Source organism: Lepisosteus oculatus, chromosome 6, assembly GCF_040954835.1.
Source record: "Lepisosteus oculatus isolate fLepOcu1 chromosome 6, fLepOcu1.hap2, whole genome shotgun sequence".
NCBI classification, from domain to species: domain Eukaryota; kingdom Metazoa; phylum Chordata; class Actinopteri; order Semionotiformes; family Lepisosteidae; genus Lepisosteus; species Lepisosteus oculatus.
Genome location: NC_090701.1, coordinates 41,220,167 through 41,232,738, shown reverse-complemented (window position 1 = coordinate 41,232,738; position 12,572 = coordinate 41,220,167). Strand labels below are relative to the sequence as shown.

Genomic DNA, 12,572 nt, shown 5'->3' with positions numbered 1-12,572 from the left:
ACTGCAACGCTATTTTTATATTTCTGAAAAAGGAAGAATCTGCATTGATGTGTGCATTTCAAAGCACAGTGAAAGTAAAATGTACATAGTAACTTGTAAAACCTCCAATTTACATCAGACATAGACAATGTTTCCTGGTACAGTATGCATAGCATCACGTTCTACGATTCAGAATGAGGCAACAAAACTTCCAGTGATGTGAAATGGGTTTATGAAATATGAATCTTATTTAATCCAATAGAAATATTGCTTTCAACTTCGAGATGGTTTTGCCAACAAATGCTACTAATAGTACTTGTTAACTGTGCATGGAGCTCATGTTGGAACATTTCATTTAAAAATGATGCACAACCTATACTTATTCACTCCTACTTCTCATTATATTAGTCATTACAGTACATGTACAGTGACAAGTGAGAAAGGAAGGACTGCATCACATCACAATTCATATACTAGTGACAAACACACTAATAAAATGATTATGCAAAACCCCAAATAAGATACTGTATATCACATTGCTGTATAACACTAACATAATTATTGCTTTTTAATTACACACAGTATACAGAATTATTAATTTTTGTTTAGGGTTTTTCTTTAATCAAAGAAAGTTAATCTCTAATGCTCACCCAAGAAGCATACAGTACTTACAGTATAACCTACCTTGGGTTTGTGGTATTCTACTTTATTTAGTCATATGCAGGTGTTTACCATAAATATTAGTAAGTTAAGACTTATAAAAATGTAATTATGAAGTAGATATTACTCTATAAAAAATAATTTTAATTTTACAAGACTGAAATAAAAATGAGATATGAGAAAACACAGAGATTCTGTTTCTTTGATGTTATAATTTGGTGACAAAGAACAAAAGTATGGATTAAACTAACTAACTCACAGTACAGTAGCTTACAATGGTCCAGATTTATTCTGACATTATTCATATAAACTGATCATTTGAAATAGAAAAAATACATTGCAGTGTCTTCTAACCTGAAACATGTATTGTTTACATTCCTGAATGCCCCTTGACATTGACATTGACAAACGAGCAGAAATAGATTCTTCATTCTAATAGTAAGGTTTTAAATATTGCAGTATGGGAGAAGCAGAACACACGTACAGCACAGTGTATAGTGCTAGTCTGAAGCACCTCTCAAAGTCCCTTCATTTATACCCAGCGCTTTCATAAGCACAGACCCGTACTACAATTTGATTGGTTACACTCATAAACGCGCCAAAAACATAAAAAATTCCCACTACTTATGAGGCGCAAGTCTGCCCAGCAACAGGCAGTTATACACCTGGCAGTTGCGCAATAGATAACAAAATTGTAGGAACTGGAGGCTTTGACCTGCTTTGACCAGGTTAAGGAACAAGGATATGTTGCTGTAGTTACTATTGATCTTGCTTTCTTGCACTAATCATACCGTGTGTGTACTGTACTAGTGACCAACAATTTCATTAAATACAATGATTACATTGTTAAAACGGGATGTTGTTACCATGTGGTCACCACATCTCTAAACACAGTACAGTATGTCACACTACTATATAACAATAATGTCATCACACTCCCTGTTTAATAGAATTATTGTTTTTTGTACTTAAAAAGAGTGTATAGTATTATTAGTAATTTTGTATAAATAGTAATTAGTAATTTTAGATTTTGATTCTATAACAATATTTTATGGACATATTATAACCACACAGCATTGTACTGCAAAAAGCAAATAAATACGTAAAAACAAAAAAGGGCAGATAAAAATACATCAGGTTCTGGGCAATCACCTGAATGACTGTCATCACACACTGTACAATATGTTGTATTATAGCTAATACAAGTCTGCACTATATTTAGATTTAAGTTGTTAATATTCCAATTTGCCACTCAAAAAAGTCAATGCAATATAATTTTAATGAAAGTTTTTAAAATAGTGGTGTAAGTAATGACATCTAGATGATGGCAGTCTGCAAGAACAGCACTAATCTTTACTATACTGTACTTGATGTACTGTGCAGTACTGTCTGGATATGACTTAATGTGATTCTTTAACTTGTGTGACATGTTCGGAAACATAGTCTTTTTGTTTAGTTTGTCTGTCCGGTTAGGGGGTGTGTGGTGGATATTTTGCATCTGAGTAACAATATTTTATGTGCATTTGTGTGAATAGTAAAATTAAATGTCTGAAGTATCTTAATGTTACCACTAGAGTTGCTATTTTAGCCTTAAAAAGGGAATATTAATAAATAATTGCATTTTCTTAAAATTATTTATTTATAAGTTAGTTATTACATGTATTATTAATACTGATTTAATATTTAACATACTGTGATATTTAAAATAAACAAAAATGGCAATATAATATACATATTTTTATTTTATTTAAGAAATAGAGTTATCCCCAAGGGGCAACCTGTAAGTTGGCCGGGAATACTGCTTAGTGATGGGTTTATTTGAAAGAAAGTTTTGTTTTCCATTACACTGCAAAGAAGGATTATATATAATACCTAAATATTTTAGAAATGCTGCTTAATAGTTAAAATTACCAATGTTGTAACTGCATGCAGAGGAAGTGAAACCAAAAGAACCAGATGTGTTTTGAAATGAAACAATACGAAGAAAAATGCTGGACAAAAACTGGCATGAAATGAATGTGACACACTAAGACAGTATATTACACATAAAAAAATGTAAAGGCTTATAAGTACTCATAAATACTATAAATATTATATATTTTTTAATTTTCACATTTGTTTTGTCCAGAATTGAATTGGAAGCAGAGGGTAAAATCTCTGAAACGTGATCAAATTTACTTGTGTCGTGGGGCATCTTTTTTTGTGCTGATCCTTACTATTGAAAGGCCTGTATTTTGAAATATTGCATCTGGACTAAACTCTTCCTTTCTAAACAGCATCATGAAATTTTATGAGGATCACTACTGTACATATGTTTTTCGAGGCAAGACAGCTAAATAATGTGGCATTTTATGAGGAGAAGCAGTCTGTGCTGGAAGGACCTTAAACTAGATGAACTGCAGATTCATGGTTTTTGAAAATAGAACATTTCTCATCTTAATAAAGCTTATTGAATATTGCTCTATGCTTCTTTCATTTTTTTCATGTGACACACAGGTTAAGACTCAGACCCCCAAGGACCATGATCTTTTGATTAAGTGCAGTTTTTTCCTAGGACAATGAAATAGTCCTGAATCATTTATTTACTTCGACAGTTCAAATTGTTTAGATGTTTTGTAATAAGACCTGTCAAATATATCGGCAGCTGACAGGAATATTGTCTAATTCCATCTGCTCTCGAATGTGGTTCATTGGCTTTATGGTAGGTAATGTATTTTCATAGAAGGAAATTATGCAAAGCCCAAAATAGCTGTGGTTTAATTAACACAGGGTCAATAAATCTATCTAATTGAGGGGTAGAAGGTAAAATACTTTAGTATCTAATCTCGAATGACTTATTTCCTTGCATTTCTATATATTTATTCTTTACAGTACCTCTTATAAAATTACTACATTAATAGATTAATCTTTGTCTTCTGAAAATAGGTGAAGCCTTCAAATCTTTTGACACAGGGCACTGCTATTTAATATACTGTACTTTAAACTCTTTTTTTTTCTGGCAAGATCAGAAAATCCTAGGATACAGCATCAATAAACACTCCATCAATATCAACTGGACATTGGCTAGGCACGTTGCTGTTATAAAGTGTGATTGTCATGTGATTGATTACAAAAGACAGTAGCTTGCCAGAAAGAAATAAAAAGATCTTCATTTATAGTCTGCACGTAAAGCTTAGAAAGAGCAATATGTCACCATTACTTTTTTTGTATAATGGCAGGTGTTTCAGTAGGTGTTTTGCTTATATCCTTTACTCTACAGTAGGAGGTTTGGTGCATTTGAATTTTTCAAACCAAATAAATACTAGCTAGACTGATTACTGTATGGAAGTCAGTTCTGAGGAAAAAAAAACAACAAAACTGATTGGTGTGCTCTAGGAACAACACAATGTAGTAAATTAGCGACTAGTCAATGCTTCGAAAATAGAGGACAGTGACAAGGGCACAGCTTGCTACTGTAATTAGTGAAGTGATGCAGAGTTCAATAGGACACATTCTTTTTTAAGGCTATATCAATAACATAAACTAATAAAATATTATTTAATATTTATTTTTATCATGTAATAATATATCACCAATTTGGTCAGCTGGTCCCCTAGTGTGATTGATGGCAGATGACCCGAGACCATAGGAGAACGCGGGAGAGGATAGCAAGAGATAACAGATACTCTGTTAAAAGAGATAATCTCATTTAACAGAGTATCAGTAAAACCAGACCTGAGAAAGAATGACAGAGTGCTTACAATATAGGTCTCGTATAGAGTACGTTAAAAAGAATGATGTTTCATTCTTAGAATACTGTTTATATTTGATTAACTATTTTAAGTATAACTTTTCCAGGGAGGGTTGTTTGTAGTGCTGACCATAGGACTATCACGTAGTAGAGCAACTTGAGCACAATTAGCCAAACAGCATATCTTATTTATGGTCTTTATGGTGTAATGTAATAGTCTTTATGGTGGTATATAAGCCATGCACATGAAAAATGTGCATGGAACATTTCATACATTTCATACACCTGGGTAATATCAGCTTAAACAACACTAGGGAAACAATGCTATAAAAGTAAAGGAATAAATATGTGCCCATCCGTTGGTAAGGTAGTTAATGATCTTCTGATGGCCTCAGTAGGTCACTTAATGTTCTTCTCCTTCTGGGCTTAGCTGGGGCTTTTGATAATCTCAGCCACAGCATATTTACTATACAAATCATGATTTGACTAAGGGGCAACATCTGAATAACAAGGGTTCTACAACAGAACCCTGATCATCGAAGATTTCTAAATTGACTCCTGCTAGTCGAAGTCTAGATCAAAGAAGGTAGATTTTGTATCAATGGCTGCTACAGTAGGTATTCGTTCCGTGTAATCAGCTGTGATTAACAGAAGCTGCACAAAAGGACACAAAAAGGAAACAAAAGTAACAAAAGCCTAAAAGGAGAGAAATATGAGGTCACTGAACATCAGAAACCATTAGCCAAAAACCTAACATTGGATAGCAACAAAACAGAAATGAAAACACAGGCAATAAAGTACGTCTTGTTTTAGCTACTTACAGTGCAGTGCTTAAAACACGCAGAAAAATGAGAGAAACTATCCTATGAGAACAGGAGAATTAGTAGATGTCATGGAGGAGGTGAAGTCAGAAACGGCTTATTAATATTTTGTGTTTTCTTATAATAGAGCTGCATAAATGTGTTACATAGTTTGATGCAATGAGGAAAAACAGACTTATAAGCTGGTCCCAGCCTTTTATTGATGGTGGAGGAAAGGGATGTAAAATTGCTTTGACCCCTCTCAGTAGGACTTGAATAGAGGGAAACTCTGGCCGCCTTAAGGACATCCCTCTAGGCCAGCGGGATATGTATTAGAACCGCTGTTGCTCCTAATTTATCAGTGGCCTAGATTCAAGTATGGTCTGTAAATCAGTGAACTTTGCAGATGATACCAAAATAGAAGACTGTAGTAGACAGAGAAAAGGGAATTAAATAAGACTTAGGCAAAATTCGGGACTGGGTAGACACCAGGAAAAAGAAGAGATTTAGTTGACACAAGAGTGTAAAGTGTTATATTCTGATCACGGAAACATGAATTATAAGTGTGAGGTGAGAAACAAGAGTGTGAAGAAGCTGCTTACAGTGCTGGGAAAGAAGTATTCACTTCACTTATTCACCCCAGAAGTGAAGTGCTTAGTGAAGGGTATGCAGCTATGAAAGAGAATGCCAAATAACTTGTCACTCTACTTGATGGTCAGATAACATTTCTGCGCTGGCTATGTTGTTGCACATTTACTTCCAAAGACCTTCTATGGAAACTGTCCATCCAATTTAGTATTAAAAAATGGATGCTCTATTAGGACGGGACAATTAGAATTTATTTCCTGAATGCTTTTTGCCTTCGCTGTATAACTCAGACATCAAAGGGAGAGAGCCAAATGCAACTGTGACAGTTTTTGGCCATTCCAACCCTATTAATTTAAACTAATTAATTTTAAAAGTTGTGGGCAACATTCCCACAAAATTACATCTGTTTAGGGCTTTAAGCCTACCATGATAGGAGATACCATTAGTTGATATCATAAACAGGCATTTGTGCATACCTGAGCTTATGATAGGCAATTCACTCAAATATTACCTTGCGTATGTTATTGCAATATGGAACTGTTCAAGTGCATTTTTTTATTTATTGCTGGTATCTGAAACCTGTCCAAGATAGACTTATTATTAAAATTTACCACATAGATGCATGAACAAGTAGGTGCCTTTTAGTTTATAAAACAGTTTCAATGTACCATGTATCATTAGATGTTTTTCATATCATTAAGTTTTCATTAACTTTATCAAGTCTCTTGAATAACAATATTGTATGACATTGCATTCTCTGAATTGTATTGACTTTACATTGGATGCTTCTTTAATTTTTTGTATTGTTTACATAGAATATCCAATATTACTTATTTCTGAAAAATAAACTTTGTCAGCAATATTAATGACATCCTTTTGAATATACTGTATACTGTATATTTAAAATGATAAATTCTGAAATAGAGGTTTCATTGTCATATTTTTAAATAATACGTTTGCACGATGTTCTTCTGGGATATTTCAAAAAGAATTTCAACTACTCAACTTCTACAAGAAAAGAATGGAGATCTGAAAGATTCATGAAATCATAGTAAGATGAAAATAGCCTTTTTGATAAAAACAATATTCCCGATTGTGTGCCTTCAGAGATTTTGCAAAAACAAAGAGTTCAGAAGCAACATGTGATGTACATAAAGTAAATTCTTGGCGATTGGGAATTTGTTCTCTCCTCAGACAGATGACGTACTAAATGTCTAGGTGTCCCTGCATACATAACTAATCTTCATTACAAATATTCAATTCAATTCAGAAATTCACCCTCTCAGAGCTGGTACAGCAGCCTGATATTTCTTCATTGCTGTGAGCTGTGAAAAAGTGTTATGTCCTCTTGATATCAGACTATACTGTATTTTCAGAAAACTGTCAAAATGTATTCCTTTGTGCATTGTGTTACATGCATTTTACATATGTGGTTGTGTGTGCTCTTGGTTATAAATGTTCTCGTTAAAGGTCCAAAAGTAAGAAAATGAGATGTTTATTCATTGTGAATTACAAGTACAGTTTTTAATTGTCATTTGTTACTCACATTAATGCCTTGATCAGAGGAAATCAAAAACCTAAACACAAATCCTCTGAAATGTACTACTTCGTTTGTGTATTGAATGTGATACAAAACAGTAAGTATCCTTTGTTATCCAGAAACCCAGAGCAGCTACAGTTGGGGTGGCCCAGATCCACAGTCTGAAGTACACAGTGTCTATTTTTTCAAGACAAGTCCAAGATCTCCTGTTAACTTTTCCCAGTTCCAATTGACTTTGTGTGTGAAGCAGCACAGTATAGATTCATATCTGTGCTTTCAGGCTCTTCCTTCACTGTGGACAGAGTCTTATAATCCATTAATTACTCAGCCTTTGTTTTAACGGAGAAATACTTAGTGATAATCTATATTTTCACTCACCTAAATGAGAAATCTACTCAATGATGCTGAAACAAACACATGACCCAACAAATACAGTGTGCATCCATCTCATTTTTCACCCAAAGCGCAGTGTTTTCATATACTGTATTAATAAAACAACCAAAAAAATCTCTTAAAAATGAACCTGGAAAAAAGTATAAGCATAAGTATTCATATTTTCAGATATTAATATTCAGCTATTTTTAAGATATTAATGTGTTTGTTTTGATTAGTTTTCTTTTAGTTTACAGTATGTAGACCTGAGATCCCCCAGGATGATGTTTGCATTCACAGCTCTGAGACCTTTGCCAGCTACATCTATATCTGAATCACTCAGGGATATGTCTGTCAGTTTACTTTGCAATGTCATCAGTTTTCCTGCTAGAAATAATGTGTTTTAATAAGCGGATGCAAAGAGAATCATATTAAAGTAAGCATAAGAATCAGGGAGTGCGATACAGCAATGCAATGTATAAGGTAGGTGTATAAGGTTTTGTCTTTAGGATTAAATTATGAATTTTGTCTTTAGAACTCTTCATCTATTGGACAGTTTAGAACCATCTCACTTCTGAGTGTGGAGGGGAAGATCTCCAGAATTAGCCACAGGGGTGTCAACATACAGTACATGATTGAGAGCAAGTACGTTGATACATCTGTGCAGAACGGGGGAATCCCAGGCCTTTCAGGATGCTCGGTGAACACAGGGGTCAGATGACCCAGGAGGTGACGTCCAGTAGAGGAGACCTGGCAGTTGTCTGGCTAACGCATGTGGATTCATCCCACATAGTTGATTTGGGTTGCATTGGAGCACTATCGTATTCCACACCACAGCAAGGGGATGATTACCAGCTACTATGGAGAAATGAAGGTACGGTTTCAGGCAGCATATTTTACAAACAGATGGCGAGAGATAGAGAACATTATTGTAAACTTCCAGCAGTGGGAAAAATAGTGGGAATAGCTTGAGAGAGAAGTGAGTTATGGTACAGGAAAAGGAATCGGGAGAGACGAAGCTCAGCAGTGGATTTGGGAGTTCAGGGAGTATGGACAAAGTGGAATCTTCCTGAAAGAAGTTCAACTTGGACAGAATTGTGGCCCCTTCACGTCTCTTTCCATGACACCCTCCCAGATCTGTGTTATGGATTCGGCCAGTGAAACCGAAACCAAGTAGTGAACCCACTTGCGGGAGCCGATAGAGACAAGTCGTGATCCAAATACCGTAGCCGAAGGAGAGAGCCGAGAGTCCAGGGGAAGCCAGAGAACCAAACTAGGAGAAAGCAACCGAAGCCGAGCCGTAATCCCCTAGTAAAAGGGGAGAAACCAAAGTCGGAACCAGAACAGTACGAAGAGGTAGAAGGCGTAGCGCAACTAAGTAGCTCGAAAGGGAAACCAATACTGAGCGAGTGGGTAGGGAAAGACTAATGCTTAAATACCAGATGAGACGGAGGTGTGGTGGTGAAAGCGTACACTGATAGGTAGACTAATGAACTAAGGCTACACCTTCTTCTGCCTCTTTCGTTGCCAAGAGGCAGGGATCGTAACAATCTGTACAAGTGGGGTGTGAGAAACGATCCACTGTGCAGGCTCTGTGGAGAGAGGGGTACATGAGAGTGGATCTTGGAGGAAGGCTGCAGTTTCCTAAGGCTGTACAAACATCCCTAAGGCCAGAAGTGGTGCTGTGGTCCCCAGAGACAAGGAAGGTCATCCTCATTTAGCTGACGGTGCCATAAGAGGAAGAATGTGAGGAGGCCTTTGAGAGGACAACTGTGACACCCTTTGATGTCCAGCACACTGAAGGGATCAGTGTGTCTGGGACCACAAGCTGGATCCCCATGTGTGATGGGTATTGGGGATTTTAATTATTGCCCTGAATGAAGAATTCCCAGTAAATTCATTGTCTTGAGTTAAGTCCCTTGCCATTTGTGTACACTGTCCCTCGCTCCTACTGATTGCATGGTTTAGTGCGCTCCTCAGATCAGCCCTGCCAATCAGTACCTATAAATACTGCATGGTGTACAGCAGTTTTATTTCTGAAATTATACCTAAATCCAATTTAAACTGGAATGTTAATGTAAATGTAAAATGTTTTGTGTATGGTGCTATTTAAAAATACCGTACAACATAACGTACAGTAAAGCAGAAAATTTGCAATACTATACAAGACTTTTACCAAACTGAACTGAATAAAGCCCCATAAGAATATTACTGAATATAGCCCCATATGGTTGTTAATTTTACTGTTTTGTGGCATGAGGAGCCAATATCACTGACTCACAGCTGGGCATCCTGCGCATATGGCAACCAGTGGGAAAGAGTCTGGATTATCTGACAGTAGCAGCTTTTGCAGACATCCAATCCTCTCACATTTGCTGATTCTTAGGCTGTGTATCCTAAATATAAATTTTAACAACATTCTGGTATGTCTGCTGGCTAGTGATAAATGAAAATAGCTCGAGCCAGTAAAGTCACATTTTGCTTTGTCAAACAATTAAAGGATGTTTCCTTTACTAAGTGCTTGATCCTAGACATTCCAAAGGGAGCAGTTTGAAATGAATTGCTTACTTTGGAGGGTTGACCATAAATTGTTTGAATTTAGCTCTGTAGATTTCATATTGGGTTTCCTGCAGCTTAAGACACAACAGGGGGATTTAAATAAGATATATTATGATTTGAAGAAGCACACTACTACTGGAAGAACTGCAGCTAAAGTAGCTGAATTACGCAGGGATTTCTCATTCAAGTAGCATTTATGTTTGATGGCAGTCCTCAACAGTAGTCAAATTTATGAGCACAGGCATGCAAGAAAAGGATCTTTGCAAACCTGCTTGTTCAACTTTGATCCTACCTTCTCTGAGACTTCATAATTCATGTTTATCAAACAGAGAATACTTCATAAAGTGATCTTGTGCACATCAAACACATCAGTTTTTTTAAACTTCTCATTTCAAGTGCACTTACTGTCGTAACCTTTCTTTTAACGTCTTGTGATTAGAAACCTAGAAGAGAAAAAAAAATATTGTAGCTACAACATGTTTATATTATGCATAGGAAATAGTGCCCATATAGTCACATTGCATTTATATAATTTACTTAGGATCACAAGGGAATTAAGACTACAGGAATTACAGGCTGAGAGAGTTGCCTATTAGGAACTGCAGCACTCCAACATAAAGAAATATTCCAATTCTTATTGTACAACTTTACCAATCTGATGCAGTGACAAGCAATTTGAAAACTGATAATGTACATTTTTCCTAGAAAATGTAGTTTTGTTATAAACCTCATGGATATGATTATGTTTTTGGTGATAACAGCAATAATTGATTGCAAAACATCTCCTTTTAAATACCATTCTGTTGTTTTTTCCTTTCTACGGTGATACGTTTCATCTTGAAATAAAAAATGACAGCTAAGCATCTCTGATAATTCTATTTCAAATATTTTTTCTACTGTTTGGGATCTGCTACCAGCTGATGTTTATGTGACAATGTTTTACCAGATCTCCCAGCTGTAAATGATCCTGAGTGATCGGAAGTGACCATTATTGCCATTCTGTGCCATCTTTTTGAAAGCAACAGTTGGAAAACTGATGTATGTGTAGGGTTTGTGTGGCAGGCCAGTCAATAACAGCCAAAAGACCTCCAGCTCCTGTAAATAGGCTCACTGGGTGTCAGTTTGTTAATTATTAAAATTATATAACCTCCCCTAACCTCAGCCCCCATCCTCGCAACATCATGTTCCCCAGCCTGGTTTGCCACAACTTGTCAAAAAGATGCGACTAAAAATTCCTCTTGCGAGGAAGTTTCGCTACAATGTGGTCAATCCCTGAAATGCACAAATTCCAGTTGTAGTAGATGAGTGAGTGCATTTATTATTGATTAAAAAACCTTTCTTCTCTTCTAAATACAGTATGTAGGAACATAAGACTCTGCCTGGCAACTGGGGCAGAAACCCAATGAAATACATTGAGATCCTCCGAGATACAAAGTGCTAGCTGTTATTTAATTGCAAGCTGTTATTATAACATGTAAATTCTCAACTGGAAGAGGAAATCTGTGAATCTTGTGAAGTATTTTATCATTTTATTTTTTCATATAGTGCCGTGTCAATACAGCTCAACGTGCTTCACAGTGAATGTTACATATCAGCAGAAGAGAGGTGAAAAGAACACGATGATATTCAAAGCAGAATTCTGCGATCTGGAATCAAAGGTTAGCACACAATTCATTGATCGTTTCAGCCAGAAACATTTTAAAAGGTAGGCTGAGCACAGTCTTATCTATCAAACTGAATAACACTTAAGCATTGGTTTGGATTTCGTACACGAACCAACTATCAAGACTATCCCAAGGAAAGCCTGAAAGTCTCCTTTTCCTTTGACATCTCTTACCCATGTACTAACAAAGTCTGGCTTAATTTATTTTCTGAGATATGATAAGTTTTATTCTTCAGGGCAATATAGCTTCTGGCTCAACGTATTACATGTACAGAACATGCTAACATTATAATCTAGGAGAAGTATCAGACAACGTGCTCAGTTATTGACTAGATTTTAATTGACCTGGTACCACATTGTCAATGAAACACTAAAAAAAAATGGAGTGATTTAGAATTGCCTTTTTTTTTCAGTAGACATTTCTTACTTGTCTTTTGATTCACATTTCACCATGCTATTGAATATCTCTGAATTCCTCTCTTGACCTAGACTGCACACTTGAGACACAATAATCACAGGAAATTTTAGATGGAACTGCTAAATTACAAATGATTTAATTTTGAGCAAACGTCCACCGTTACCTGAAATCATTCATTTCAGATGTTTATTTTTCAGAAATGAATACATCATAGAGCTCATTATTTTTATCTTTCTACTTTCTACTGTACCTGTGACAAAGGA

General features: G+C 35.8%; 1 protein-coding gene across 2 annotated transcripts in view; it reads left to right on the top strand.

Annotated features, from left to right (window-relative positions):
• gpr158a (G protein-coupled receptor 158a) overlaps positions 1–12,572 on the top strand; it is a 128,137-nt gene that overhangs the window by 47,232 nt on the left and 68,333 nt on the right. The window lies entirely within an intron of this gene.